Source organism: Notechis scutatus, chromosome 2, assembly GCF_049901735.1.
Source record: "Notechis scutatus isolate UNSWTSFEM ecotype Mainland chromosome 2, rNotScu1.2, whole genome shotgun sequence".
In the NCBI taxonomy this organism is placed as follows: domain Eukaryota; kingdom Metazoa; phylum Chordata; class Lepidosauria; order Squamata; family Elapidae; genus Notechis; species Notechis scutatus.
This window is the reverse complement of record NC_142010.1, coordinates 109,609,415-109,624,487: the sequence shown is the minus strand read 5'-3', so window position 1 is coordinate 109,624,487 and position 15,073 is coordinate 109,609,415. Positions and strand designations below refer to the sequence as shown.

Sequence of the window (15,073 nt, the reverse complement as noted above, 5' to 3'; positions counted from 1 at the left end):
AGATTTTGTTGTTGCTTTGCTGGGAAAAGAATTTAAAAGGGTGAATAAAGCACTGAATTATCTTGTTTTTTCCTCTTCCCCCTCTGAACCAAGAGCCTGAACCACTGAGCTCTAGCTGAGCATCTAGCTGTTTACCCCTTGCTGTAGGCTATGTAACTGTGATGCTCCAGTGCTTCTGTTTCCCCTGACCCTTCAGTCTGTTTTCGCCTGTGTGCACTGATATCGAAGGTGCTGTTGTCATGAGGCCACTGAATTCATCACATGTCACTTATCCCTTGGTCTTGTGTTTCAGGAGATGACTGACAGCAGGAGAACTGTTCTGAAATGTTGCTTTGTAATTTCCAGGTCCCACACTGACCCACTGACTCAGTTTATATATGCCAGCAATAGATAGACAAACAAACACACACACACACACACACACACACACACACAATTGACTCCCCTTTTCTGTCATAGTCACAAGATCAATGATTGGTGCTGGACTGCAATTTAAGTACAGCAACATCTTGGTACTCATAGTTAATTGAGTCCAGGAGGCGTGATGAGTACCAAAAATGATGAATACCAAACTAATTTTTCCCATAACTAATAATATAGTGAGTCACAAGGCAGTCAACCACAATAAGTTCTAGCTTATGTATCAAATATCAAACAAATGATGAGTATAGGTATAAAATTTTTGTGTCAAAATGCATACCAAATGAGTACCAAATTTTATGAGTTTCAAAACAGTTGAATACCAAGGTACCATTGTAAGGTAACAAGGTAAGGTTGTTTTGCCTGATTTCATTTCCTATTTTGGCAGGGGCAACTTGCCTCTCCAATGGATGGGGGTAGTGTCAAATGCAAACCAGGGCTCGGAAAAGCAGGTTTAACTACCTATTGCCTGACTAACAGAGTATAGGCATGGAGGTACTCCAAACCAAGCAATTTCTGAGCATGAATCCAACATTGTTATCAAAGAGTGCTAAGCCCTTGTCCAGAAATGGCCTGGCTGAGAGGTGACAAGAGCAGAGGAGGGGTATGGGCTGGAGCAAGAGGGAGCGGCTGATGGCCTCCGTCCTTGACAAAGCCATAAAAGAATGGCAACACTGGGAATTTAAAGTTAACTTTGTGACTGGCCACATCCAGAAGTAGCCTATGGATGGCCGTGGAACTGGAATCAAGTACACAAATAGTGTCCCTACCCCCCATAATAAAAACAGTAAAAAAAAAGTCTCAGAAAACTCCTTGTAAGCAAAATAGAAAACTGCAATAAAAAGAACGAGTCACACAGAGTTGGCAGGCCCACAGTTACTGTTTAACTAAACTTCCCATGCAGTTCTTCCAAAAGAACACAAAAAGTCATGTTTACATGGAAGCTGTGTAAGACTTGATGGCTGCCTTGGAAAGCATCAATCTGACATTAGGCAGGCAGATGCTTCTGTGGAAGCCATGCATGCTTTTTGGATACAGGAAGGTCCCAGATTCGGTCCCTGACATCTTCAGTTTAAACAAATCAGATGTAATGTAAAAAGAACAGTGGCATGGTGCTTTGGCTGCTAACTTATCTCTATTGAAGAGAAGGAGGAAGCTCATCCAAATATCTTAATTATTCCTCTATTCTAGTCTGGATTTCAGAAGGGTGCTGCCAAAGCTATCCAGCTGTCTTTCCTTTTTAACAGACCTGCAGCTCAGGAGCCAGGAGGATGAAAGGAAGAATTCCTCATGAAGAGAAAAGCAACACCAAAAGCAAATGAACAAACCAAGTCAGTTTTGCTGCTATTTCAACTACACCTGAAATAAACTTACCAATGCCCCAGAGTTCAACTTACCAATGCCCCAGATGTCAAGAAATATTTGTATATATTGACCTGTTCCAGAGACAGAGTCTTCCTCATATGGAATCACTTGTAGACATATTCCTATTACTGATCAGTTTGAAGGGGAAAAGTAGGATTAACCCCCAACTGTGAAGCTATTTTCAGTCTTCATGATACTGTAACACCATAAGACTGCTACGTGAGTGTTTTTCTCAGCAAAACTAAGGTCTGCAGACAAATTATGATACAAGCAGTAAATATTTGTATTTCTAAACTTAGTTATCTTCCTTCCCTGTCTTTGTTTTAAACAAAATTCTTGAAAATGCAACAGTTCAGTAAGGCCGCTGAAAAAACTTACAGAAATCCTAAAATTAACAAAATGAAGATATTTCTGAATGTTAATCTCTCAGTTAGATTACCAATGTTGAAAACACACCCAGATTTAAATAACTTTAAATAACTAGGGGCCATTACTTCCCTATCCAAATAGGCATTTTATTGCATCTACACACAAAACAATACCTGCTTTTTTCTTAGATATCATATTTGTACATTGCTGTTCACCAAAGGGTGTGCAGTATAAGTTTAAGACCTAATAATAAAACAAGGTGATATCCAGGGATACTGTTCATTCAATTAAACAGATACGTGATTCCCTACCTCACCTTCCACATTTGGAGGAATGGGGGATGTAACAAAGCTGAATTTGGGGTAAAATTTCCATGGAGCAAAATTGGGTATATGTGAAGCGGGAAAGACGGATGAAAATACACATTGAACAGCTCTCTAAATAGAGTTAGAAACAACTGAAATGCATATAATACATCCATAAAATACATTTCATATAGAAACTTTATTCTGTCTCCAAAGATTCTGCACCAGGGCTATCAAACTCCCAGCCCATGGGCCGGAAGCATCACATGCTGGTCATGCCTACACCTGGTTTAGCAAAGTGGAAAAAAGTCCCGATACATCACGTGATGCAACCGTGATGATGTGAGTTTGATATCCCTGCTGTACACTATGCTTGCTTTGATATGTGTTTTGATTGTTGGCCAACCTGCAACTTGTAATTTGCCACATACTTTCTAAACATTATTACATTTGCCTCACCAGTGTCACCTGCCAGTAGGCATGTGCTGGACTTCAGCAAAAGGACATTCTTGCGCACAAAGGAGTTCAAGGGGAGGTTAACCTGGCTTGAGAGTCCACCAGGGCAAGGCAGGAGAAGTGTGGAAGAAGACTTCATTTGCTTTAAAACAATAGCCACCCCCGGGGCAACTCAAGTCTAAAAGATGTCTCAGCTGTCTCCAGCTTATCTGATCCCACAACATCTTGGATGAAGACACAAGACAATCCAATTAAAAAGTATATGTTCTCTAAAAATTTGAGTACCTAACCTTTAAGCCCTCAGTCACTTGAAAAATAGTGTGAGAATTGCTATAATTTGCCTAGTATCTATTGTATTTATTATATATCACATTTGCATAGCTATCCATCTTACCTAATGACTCTGGGGAGCATAGATAACAAAACAAAATGCATAAAAACCATTAAAGCTACAATTTAAAGTAAAAGGCAAGAGAAAAGAATGGCGACAAAGTATACAGTGAGTGCCTCAGTGACCCACCATATAAGCACCTAATGGGTTGAGCTCTATGATGGGATTCCCCAAGTTAGTTGGCAAAATCCTGTTTTGAAGGCCTTCAAGGTGAACAGGCTTGGGGCCAACCTCACAGGCTTGGGGCCAACCTCACTTCTGGGGAATGATCTTCCACAGAGTGGGGGCAAAGTTAGAGACAATTCATGCCATGATGACCCTGCTCCCCACTGAGGAATAGAGGCGATATGACATTGTGTACAACTTCTGTCATTCAGAACTTCTTCACATTCACCAGTTATAACCATTAGGTTCCTGCCCATGTGCAGTACAAGCACAGGAGTCTCAGCTGGGGACCTGAAAAGCAAGAGGAAGCCAAACAAAACAATACAATTCCTTCGTTTTTAAAACTAAGGACCGTCATGCTTCAAAAACTTGAGCTTCCAAGTGGCGAGTTCAAAGTGCAGCACCTTTCCCAGCTTAGCATTGTCCAAAAGCAACAAAGGGAACAGGATTTGCATTCGGATAAAGGTGACCAAAGTGCCAATTCAGATGGGAGATGAATGGGCGTAAGGGAGATTTAACATCTGAAGAGAGCCATGCACTCCCATGAATGTGAGCATTGGAGTTTTTTGGCTTCTGCAATATTTCCATTGCTTAGGCTACGGGAGCCCATAGGGAACAAAAGGGAGGGGCAAAAACAGGGCAATTCAGAACAGTGAGATGCCAACGGCATTCAGAGCAGCGCTTCTGATTGAAAATCCAGGCCTCAAGAGGACATGGGAGCAGCAGCTGTATCAGAAAGCCACTGTGCAAAGAATTCAGACTAACGGGAGGAGAAAATGTGAAGGGTGTTTTCAAGAACTACAGGAAATGTATAAATGCCATACTATTTTCTATGTTTTTCTTATCTTTGTCTTTCTGTGTATAAACTCAAAATAATATGGCATGGAGATATCTTCTGTCAGTTGGAAAATACCAGCTATATTTTCATTTCTGAGATATATGCCAACACACAGAGACACAAACACATAACCTAAGCATACCAAGTTTCTCTGAATCTATTATTGATATTAGTTTTCCACTCCAAATTCATGGAAGCCTAGCCCTAATCCTAGGAGGATTTTCATCTCAATAGGATTTTCTCATTTATTTATCCAAGAAATGAAAATAAATTGGGTTAGAAATGTTAAGAGCCTCTTAACCATAGCAAGCTCTCCAAACGCATTGGTGATATTTATTTTCCTCTCTGAATTCATAGACACCTAACCCGAAGGGGAGATATATTTGTATGAGCTGTCCTAGGCACAGTGTGCCACTAAGTATTTTTTTGTGAAGTTCATTTCCTGTTCCAAATTCATGGAAGACACACACACACACACACGTTCTATAAAGTTATGTCCATATGTACTAATGAGCTGTCCGAAACTTCAAAACAGATGGGATGAAATGAATGGCCAGTATCTCTCCTGTTATTTTCAATAAAGAGTGAACATTATTTGGATTTTTCTCTTGTGTTTGTGATTTTGAAACAGCTAATTAACGTTACTCATGGCAGTACAAATTTTTGCAAGGCATCACATTTTTCACAAATGAGCGGTTTCTTCCAGTTCTTCTGATACTGCAAATCAAATCACGGGATTTTTTTGTTTACAAATTCTTTAATTACCCTTGTCCATCACATTTCAATCCAAATCTTGGGATAAATACCTAATGCTGTTACTACTTTGTACGTATCCTAATTTGTAGAGAATTTTGTTTTGTTATTCACAAAATAATTGTCAGATAAGTGTCAGATAAAAGTGAAACAGCTTATTCTTCAATTTTATGCGTATGCTTTTGAAGATAATTATGCTAAATCCATGTCAGAATATTATACAACATGCAACTTTTGCTAGCTTTTTCCTATTTGTCAAGTACTAATGAGCCAATAAAGAATCTTGCCTGCAGTTTTTATTTTAAAAATATATATAGATTTGGGGGATTATGTTTTAGCAGGACAAACCTGCTAATTTCTATGATATAATGCAAAAGCCATATGAAACAGTAAAATGAAACTGTTAAGAAATCTGGGTGTGACAGCAGTGCACCCTAGTGGTAAAATGTATCCAAAATGAAAATAGCAAAATGTTATAATAATCCAGAGCCATGTTTCTTAAATGTTTTTCCCTTAGAACTCTTCCCACGTTTATAAATTATGGACAACCCCCAAAGAAGTTTTTATGGGTTATACATATCAATATTTACTTTATTAAAAATTAAAATCTTTCAGTGCTGCTAGCATTTCTCACAATTGCTTGATGGGGCTTTAATAATGTATTATTTTTCAACATAAGCTGGCAAATAATTTTCGTTTGTGATAGAATAATTTTCGTTTGGGTGTGTGTGTTTATAAGTTTAAAAACATACACACTCTCCCACACTGGTGTCCAAAGAGAAACTATAAAGTATGCATAGTGTAAGATACCATCCTGTCTGGCCTCAAACTCTTGGGGGAATCTGGGGAGACAGTTGTTGCCACTAAGAAGTCCAACAAGATTGTTTGATAGAAGAGATCGAGGGCATGACTTCTCCCCTAGAATTTGATGAGATGGGCAAAAACTGCCTAGAAGAAAGGCAGTCCTGCAAGGAGGAGGGAACAATGTGAAAACTATAGTACAATCTAAAACATGCTTTTCAGAAAGAAAAGGGGAAAAAACCCTGAAAACTTAACTATGTTCCCCAATCCATCTATTTTCTGGCTTTCAAGAATGTTATAAGAATACACTTGGACATCTAGTGTTCCTCACTGTATGTATTCTGTGTCTCCAAATTTCATATACTTTCATATACTTTCATATACTTTGGAATTGGTCACTCTTGCTGAGAGACTTCTATAAGCATAATACAGGTAGTCCTCAATGTATGACCACAATTGAGCCCAAAATTTATGTTTTTAAGTGAGACATTTGAGTTTGCTCCATTTTACGACTTTTCTTGCCACAGTTGTTAAGGGAATCACTGCACTTGATTAGTAACATAGTTGTTAAGTGAATCTGGCTTCCCCATTGATTTTGTTGACCAAAGATTGCAAAAGGTGATCACAAGACCTTGGGACACAGCAACTGTTATAAGTATGAACCAGTTGCCAAGTATCTGAATTTTGATCACATGATAATGGGGATGCCTCAAGGGTCATGTGAAAAATAGCCATGTTACTTTTTTCAGTGCTGTTGTAACTTTGAATGATCATTAAATGAACTGTTGTAAATCGAGGACTACCTGTAATAATCTATTTACCAGTCAGAGAAGTCAGTTTCCTACCACTAAAGCAGATTAAAGGATTAACAGAAGGCTCAACTTGAACTAGATCTTAACTTTTCGCCACAACTGCATTCCAACTTTATCTCTATTTACACGGGAACTTGCCTGGATATTAAGATCATCTCCACTGGATCACTTTAAAGAATTTGAAGCAGAAAATAGGAATAAATGGACAATTCTTGCAATGAAGCTGTAAATACAATACAGCCTTTCAAGAATCTGCACTGAGAATCGTTATGAACATAGCGATCATAAATGATGTGGAATTTTCAGTTTGAGGTGCGTTGTTTATTGATGGCTGCATCTTATTTAGGGAATTTAAAAGTAGGCATTACAAAGAATTCCAAAAGATCTGCTTTGAGTGGAAAATGTGCAATACAATTAAAAATGTAGCTCTATCAAAGCAGATGTAAAGTGAGGTGCATTGTGGAAAGGCAACCCTAACATTCACAGAAACTGCTGAGGTCAGAGCAAATAGAGGCCATGAGAACTGCATGGATTCTCCTGAAAATTGTCGCAGCTATAAAAAAAAACAATGATTTCCTCACTAAGGGATCATTAGAAATGGGATCAAAACTCTTCCCCAGATTCAGATGCGAATGCATGACATGTTCATATTTAGATGGGGGGGGGGGGATGGGAGGTGGAAGTGTTAGTAACCTGCTTTGAAATCCCCAAGAGAATATGCTGGATATAAAACGTAACAAATTAACATTTATTTTAAAATATGCTTGGATCTTATTTCTAATGCAGAGTTTAGTTTATTGTTGTTGCATCTCGTACAACGAAATTAACTGCCATCTTCAGTGTACTATTATAACTATAAAAATAAAACACAATCACACCTCCTTCACATTCTATACAATTGAATTGAAAACCCGTTGTTGCCTTTCAGGATTAAATAAACCGCGATGGGGGGGGGGGGAACTTTGATGTCACAATAAAAAAGCAAACTTTTATGCTATCTCCAGGTTCTTCGTGGGATTTTTTGCAACATATCAACAGAGCTGTACCCCCCCAGCCCACCCGTGACAAATCTTAAAGAACATGCGCCACTCTAAAAAGACGTCTGGCGAAGACGAAGCGACCACATTCCTGCAGCGAGCCCCTACGTTAAAAAGGCCCGCCGCTTTCCAAGGTTTGCAGAACATTTGGTCGAATACCCCACGCGTTTGCCGGGAGTTTTTGGAGTCGCGCGAGAAAGAACGAGACTTCCATTCCTGCACCGGAGGAAATAGAGATCCATTTTGCGCAGGCGCGAGTTCATTTTCTTCAGCTGGAGTGGTGCGGCGTGGCGTGATGGCGGGTAAGGCATTGACTCTGGCGGGATCCAGTGCAATCCTTCGCGGAGTTTTGTTTCTAAGGGGATGCGGGGCCGAAGTAAGGACGGGGGATGGGGAGGGAAGAGAAGAGAGAGAGAGAGAGAGAAAAAGGGAATCGGCCTCTTGGTTATTTTTTAAGGTTCGAAGAGTTTCGCTTCTAGGAGCTGGAAACCTCGGCCACGCGGGCGTTTTCTGATGGTGGCATGAGGCGGTCGGGGTGACAGATCTCGATTGCAAAGATCCCGACGGTCATTAGACGGCAGCAGTCAGAGACGGAATGGCCTTTGCTGCTGCTTCGTAGTCGCCCTGGAACGTGCAGGTCCGGTCCGTAATAGCCCACTTGGTCTCCAAAAGCGAAATGGAGGGCAGACCTCTGTATTGATAAAATGCAAAGTTAAAGGTTTCTTTAGCTTGGAAAAAAAAGTTCACTGGTTATCTTTTTATTCTGTAACTATGGACTTCCCTTTAACTGAAACCGGTATTGGGGAAACTATCGGGAATGAAAGCTTAAGGAACATGGTTTGTTTGTTTTTGAAGAAAAAAGGAGAGGAGGATTGATTACACAGAATAGGTGACCGGCTTTTGTTCATCTTGGGAATAGTTTTATAGTTTGTACACTTTTCTACATTAATATGTGGATTCTTCAGTTTAACTCTATCCCCACCCCCTTGCGTGATACCTGAAGGGAATTAATTTTGAAAAGCCTTGTTGAGAGTATCTGTGTTCCCCAGCATGTCTTGGGTATCTGTTCACAAGTATGAATAATATAATTTATTTCCTAACATTATAGCATTATCATACAACATGGAAACATCTCAAGTCTCTGCGGATTGGAAGACATGACTCTCCATCAGCTTGCATGCATGAGGTATGTTTAAAATTCACTAGGGGTCAGTATTAGGATTTTTTTGCTGCTCAAAAAAACAGATTGGGGTTGGTTTAGTAACTTTCATCAAAGTTATAAAAAACTGAGCTACTGATGATACAAAGTTATCCCTGTCTGAAAAGAGAAAGTTATTCTTTTTGTGGAATTGTGGATTCTGAAGCTCAGTCCTGGAAAATTTAAAAGCAGATGTTGTCAAAATAAAGCTGTCTCTGATAATATGTCTAACTGATCCTCAGGTTGTACTTATTTGTCATGGGAGTCAACCCAGGCAGGAATGCAGGACTTACCTTCATTGTAAGCTCTAATCCCAAGAAAATCCCTTTTTGGAGAAAAGGGTGTTAGTGATGCATCTCTTCTGATCTACATTCCAAGGTAGGTGTGCGCTTGGATGCTCTTGAGGGCTGCAGTTATGAAAGTCGGACACATAAAGCAAAGAATTGCCATTTTCAAATATTTGAAAAATGTGAGTGATGCTCTATGCTTCTGGGGGAAAAAAATCCAATGGCCAATTGCTCCAAACAGATTTTCTTTTTGGCCTGACATGTAGAAGTCTAGTCTGAGCTCAGTGGACTTAACTCTGTTCAAGAGAACTCTTGAACTTTTCCACTCAGTCAGTTACCCAGTAACCTTTCCATTTGTAAAACTTGGTAGTCCTTCTGAAGATAACAAATATTGAAGTATTAATCAGAAGCAAGAAATAGTGTTTTATGTGAGCAAATGTGCTTGAATACTCTTTAAACACATCCAGTGTGATGCGTTCTTTTTGTTTGGAGAGTCAATAAGGTGTAGATATTACTTTGCTGCTTGAAGATTAAGAGCTCTTAATTTGCTCCTGAATTACACTTGCATGATCTTGAGTGACTTACTGGCAGCTTGTTCAGGGCCATGTATGATCAAGTTGATCAAATCGAATTGAAGGTTTATACAATCCTTATAAAATCATGATTTGTAAACCAAGTAAGTTGGGTTTAAAAATTACATTGAGACAAAGCAAAAGGCATACATTTGGGATTTCCTGGTCCCTCGTGCAAATATAGGTAGTCATTTAACAACCACTTGTTCAGTGACTGTTCAAAGTTAACGATGTGCTGAACGAGTGGGACTTAACAACTCATGCTCATAGTTGCAGCAATTCCAGTGTCAGTGTGATCATGTGATTGTGATTCTGGCATTTGGCAACTGGCTTTGCAATTAATGATAAGCACGTGATCATCATTTTTAACATTCACTGCCAGTTTCCAACAAAGTCAAAAGAGTAAGCTGAAAGGAGTTCATCAATGGCAGTCAAGTAACTCAGAGACACTGTAACTAAATGGAATTCGCCTAATAGCAAGTGAACTTGCTGGAGTGGTTATAAATCCGGCCATGTGACATCCTGTTTTATGACCATCTGACTTAGGGAAGTTTCTGGTCCCCAGGTACTGTTGGTAAATGTCCTCAGTTGTTTGTACAAAGCAAGTTGACCCTGCCTTAGTTTTTCCAAGATCAGGCAGTGTTAAGAGTTCTTATTTCTCCAGCTGGATCTTCACTGCTTTTCAGTTCTCTTGATACTCACTCACTCAAGCCTGTGATGTGATGTTATCCCTGTCTGAAAATTCAGCTGTGAGGGAAAATTAATATCAGCTGAGGCTATCCCCCAGGGAGTGGTGTTCTGGAGCAATTGCTTTGCAAATGATTAAATTGACTTCTCAAGATAAACACAGCAATTATATTTTTTCCCTTTAGAACGATATCAGCATTTGAGGGTAATAAAAGCAGTCCAAACCACCTCTGAAATTTTTCCCTGGAAGCAGAGTCCCATGTATACCTGCAGGGAATGGGAGAGACAAGATTACACCTGGATGTGAGTAGCACTTTGACATGTTTCAGATATTAACTACACTAAATTGTGGTTGACTAGCTTGAGGACCAGTGTCTTGGGTGATTCAAACAAATAATCTGGTTCATGGGGGTGAGCATGTGATGGTAATACAGCAATAGTGTCATATGATTATACATTACCATTTATTGAAGTAAAGGAAGACATTTATACTTAGGGTCCTTCTATTCTACCTAATCCAGTGAAAATGTGGAATTAAATTCAGTAAGTAAGCTTTCAATTATCTGGGTGTCAGCAGCATCACTCTCTAAAACCACAGCCAAGCCAAATTTGGTCTCTGGACGTGGCAGGCAAAAGAAAAATTGGATTTAACAATGGATCCAGTCCAGCTAGGGCGTGTGGAGGAAACCAAATGCAATCTTATGGAAGAAGTCATTGGAAGCAGCGGCTTGGACTGTTGCCAACTCTTCCGTTCTAAGCCCTTCCCATCTTGGTCATGTGACCCAGAGTAGAACATAGGGTTCCCAGAGCATCTGTTTGAGCAAACATGTCATTTGATTACACAGAAACTCCATAGTTTTTCCTACCTTGGTAATTCTTTCCATCTCAAGGAGACATAGAAAACAAATGTAAAAGGTCTTTCAAGGCTCGCTCTGTCGGTTGAATAGTTCCAAAACAGGGCAGGATCACTTTAGGAGGGATAGTTGAAGCTGGCATCAGGAAAAAAACTGGGAATGGGACAAATCTGGGCTAGATCTGTGAAGAAAAACATTCCTAAACCAAGTTTCATCAATGTATCTCAGTGGCAATAGGGCAGTAGCTCAGAATGCCACTGGCCGCTCCAATTTATGTTGCTCTCGGTGTCAAATGATCAGGGTCAAAATTCATGCTGCAGGTTCTGTGCTTCCCAATACACACATACAAGCAAACATAGCGGCAATATAAGGGGAGTACACATACATACCCAGAAGTAGTATTTAGGCAGCCATTTGACTCAGAGGAAGACAATTACCTCAGTCTGAGGCCAGTTCAATATCATGACAATCCGCCAGTACTGAGCCCTCCAGAGAAAAGGAGCTTAGATGAAACAGACAAAGATGCTGCAATGCACCAGTCAGTCACAGACAATGATAATGATCCAGATTTTGAATTGGGTATGTCTGGTGAGCCTCATCTCATAGCACAGTGAAAATTAAATGATCTGGTCAGAGACTGTAGATTTGTCAAAACCGAAGCAGAACTACTAAGTTCAAGACTGCAAGGATGGTGTTTGCTGTCTCCAGGTGCGATATACACCGAGACGCATTTGATTCCTTGTGATTCAGATTCTTTTGTTGGTGTCTTTTTTTCCAGCTGATCTTTTCCAGCCATGGTGAAGAAGTGGGGGAAGGGTGTGGAACGCCTTTCTGCCACCACAGCTTTTTTTTCTACCCTTCCAAAGAGGAAAAATTGAAAATAAAAACAAGACAACTAAGGAATGAAGTTAACTCCCTAGAGTTTTCTAGAGGGAGGAGTATTTATTCTCTTGTGTTTTTAAAAGGAATGTTTTAAGAATGTTCCGTGTCTTTCTCTACTTTCCAAAAGTATAGGAAAAGAAGGCATGGTCACTGCCCCCCCCTTCCCCCCCAAAAAATCAAAAAGCCATTTCCTCAAGCTTTGTAAGGAGCATTTTAAAAAGTGCATGGCTGGGTGTGCTTCTAATGTATACATTTTCACAGCAAATGTTGTATTAGCAAATTCCATGTTTGATACACGTACCTTACAAGCACCATAATGGCTTTTGTTGCATTATCTGTAAGTGTTTTAAAGGCCACGGGCATTTTTCAAGACAAAAATGTAAAGGTTATGCCAACCAATACAGCTGAACATTTCTTTAGTGTAGGTTCTTAATTTATGATTCTGAGGTTTGACGATCCTCTGGAGATGAGACGCATTTGGGGTTTGCAAGATCACACAAAAGGGAGACTCCAGTACTAACTGTCCCGAAACTTTTGCCTTTCAAGATTTGATCAGCAACACTTGCCTTGATTTTATATTTCAGGACTGCAGCCTCTCTTTGCATTTTTGTAGTTAGCAAGGGTAGCTTGGTAGTGTTGCAGAGCATCCAGCCAAACTGACTTGGTAGCATGTTCTCAGGTTGTCAGAGTGGGCGATGAGTGAAATTCATGTGTTAACTGTATTTTTTACCCCTTAATTTCTTACGGCTTAGGTATAAATTGCCTGTTTAAAGAAAAGCACTGTGAATATGACTTTGGAGCGGATGACACCAGACATGCACCTGGAAGGCAAAATCGCCAAACTGTGTCTCACTTATTTTGGCCATGGTATCGGGGAATTCACTGAAGAAAGTAGTTATGCTTGGAAGAATTAAGAGGTAAAAGGAAATCAGGCCACCAAAGAACACTGGTTGGATACTATCAAGGCTGACACCAGCCAGACCATAAAATAACTCAAGGAAGCAGCCCAGGATTGGATGATGTGGGAGACCTGGCCCATAGAATCACCAAGAATCGAACACGATTGAATGGATAACATCATCATCAACAGATCTATAAGGTTTTAATGTTTATTAAAAGATTTAGGGAAAGCTGTTTTTTTATGACCAGAATACAGGAGGATACATTTCAGCAATATTTGTTGGTTTTAAAATGCCCGACTCCTTTTCTCTTGTTGAAAAAAGAACGTTTCAAGTCTTTAGGCTAGCTGGAGGCCATTAAAAGATTACACAAGATCTCTCTTGTCCTGTAGTTTGTTACCAATCAGGTCCATCAAGGAAGCCCTCAAGTTTTACTATCCACTTCATGTTCTCAGATAACTAGGATTCCAGAGATGCGCTACCCCTGACCTAGAGGTGAGATAGCCAAGTGAATTAGTGTCACATCCCATTGTTCAGTGTTTTACATAATTAATTGTAGGAGATGGCCATTCTTTCAATAATTCCTTTATTCAGTGCTTGCCATCCATAGGCAGAAAGAATCTGGGCCCTATTTTGCAATGCAGTTGTGGAGCACACTGGGCATTAGCCATGTTGATGTTACTACTTAACTCTACAGCACAGCTTTTCATAAAACAACAGGTGTGTCTGCTATTCTACCTAAGCTTTCTGCAAGTTGAATATTTTTGTATTACAGACTAGAGGGGACAATGAATTATTACTTTCATGAACCAAGGTTGGAACCAGTAATTTTCTCAGTGAAGACTCAGTCTTGTTAAACAACGCCTGAGGGTCTTCCAGACAAGCTTATGAGAGCCTTGTGTTTGTGATAATGAGGGCAGTGGCTATGGTATTCTGTGCTGGCTTGAAAGTGCTCTCTTATTGCTTGCTTTTATCTTAGTAGCAGGACTCGCAGAAACAGCTAATGGGCAGGACTGAATGCATTTTCTGAGTAGGGTCTGCTCATTCTTTTTACAATAATGAGTGGAAAACAAGGTTTTCTCCTCTTTTCTTCAGCTAAGCCTTTTTTATTTATTCAGCCAGAAGGACAATTTTCTTCTATGCTCTCCCACCCTCCACCCCATGAAAAGAAAAGCACAAAGATCATTCAACATTTATGCAATTATACAAAGTGGGGAAATGTTTCAGGTTACATCTACCTATTCCCCTTATGTGCTTGCAACCTTGTGCCACTAAGCCATTACTTTTCAGCAGAACAAAGACGTGATTCTGATCTTCTCGTTTGCTATTTACACTTCTCTTACCAAACACCAGTGTGAGGTGTTTGCAAGGTTACTTGTGTCAACAATATCCTTTTCTTTTGCTTCTTGGAACCTAGTGGTTGTTTAATTAGCTCGAGAAGAAATTTTGGCCCATGAGGACAACCACTAGGTTCCAAAAAGAACAGTGAGAACAAAGGAAAGATTACAGAAGTTGTTGTATCACAATGATTGGCAATTTGCAATCCCAGCATCCCAATCCCTCATGCGACCTTGGGTCTCCAATTGAGATTGTGTGAAATTGGCAACAGTATTTATTGCCATTTCATGGCAAGGAACACGACTACAGGCAAAAGACAATCCAAACTCCTGCCAAAAATTTAGAAAATGTAAATCCTAGTCTTGTTAGCAATTCTCATGAGGTGGTTAAGTGCATTATAAGCAGGGCCCCCAACTCCCGCTGTTGGGAACTGGGCTGTGCATGCGGGAGCGTGTGAATCTTCATTTGTACTTGGGTGGGATCACATTACATGTATGAAACTATTCCCTCCACTGCCAATGTGGAGCCAAAAAGGTTGGGAACAGCTGCATTATAGTATTCCAGAACTGAGCTAGTTGACCCAGCCAATTGACCCTGTCAGACCTGGTCTAAGACAGTAACCCTAGTCAGTCAGCTCCTTCCTG

General features: G+C 40.0%; 2 long non-coding RNA genes and 1 other non-coding gene across 4 annotated transcripts in view; all 3 read left to right on the top strand.

Moving 5' to 3' along the window:
• The window catches only part of LOC148132173 (uncharacterized), a 44,085-nt gene extending 40,314 nt beyond the window's left edge, over positions 1-3,771 (top strand). The window contains exon 3 of the long non-coding RNA XR_015747658.1: positions 1,668-3,771. This is a non-coding gene — a long non-coding RNA (uncharacterized LOC148132173). The remainder of the gene's footprint in view (positions 1-1,667) is intronic.
• Positions 3,772-7,932: 4,161 nt separating this feature from the next.
• Positions 7,933-13,466, top strand: LOC113412103 (uncharacterized). Of its 2 annotated transcripts, XR_003370877.2 has the most exons (5): positions 7,934-8,014; positions 8,821-8,898; positions 9,153-9,288; positions 10,642-10,759; positions 12,945-13,466. It is a non-coding gene; the product is annotated as an uncharacterized LOC113412103 (long non-coding RNA). The 2 variants fall into 2 exon arrangements; XR_015747659.1 differs by lacking the exon at positions 10,642-10,759 and having other exon boundaries at positions 7,933-8,014.
• Positions 8,999-9,081, top strand: LOC113412159 (small nucleolar RNA R38). Its single transcript, XR_003370890.1, has one exon. It is a non-coding gene; the product is annotated as a small nucleolar RNA R38 (small nucleolar RNA).
• Positions 13,467-15,073: the final 1,607 nt, after the last annotated feature.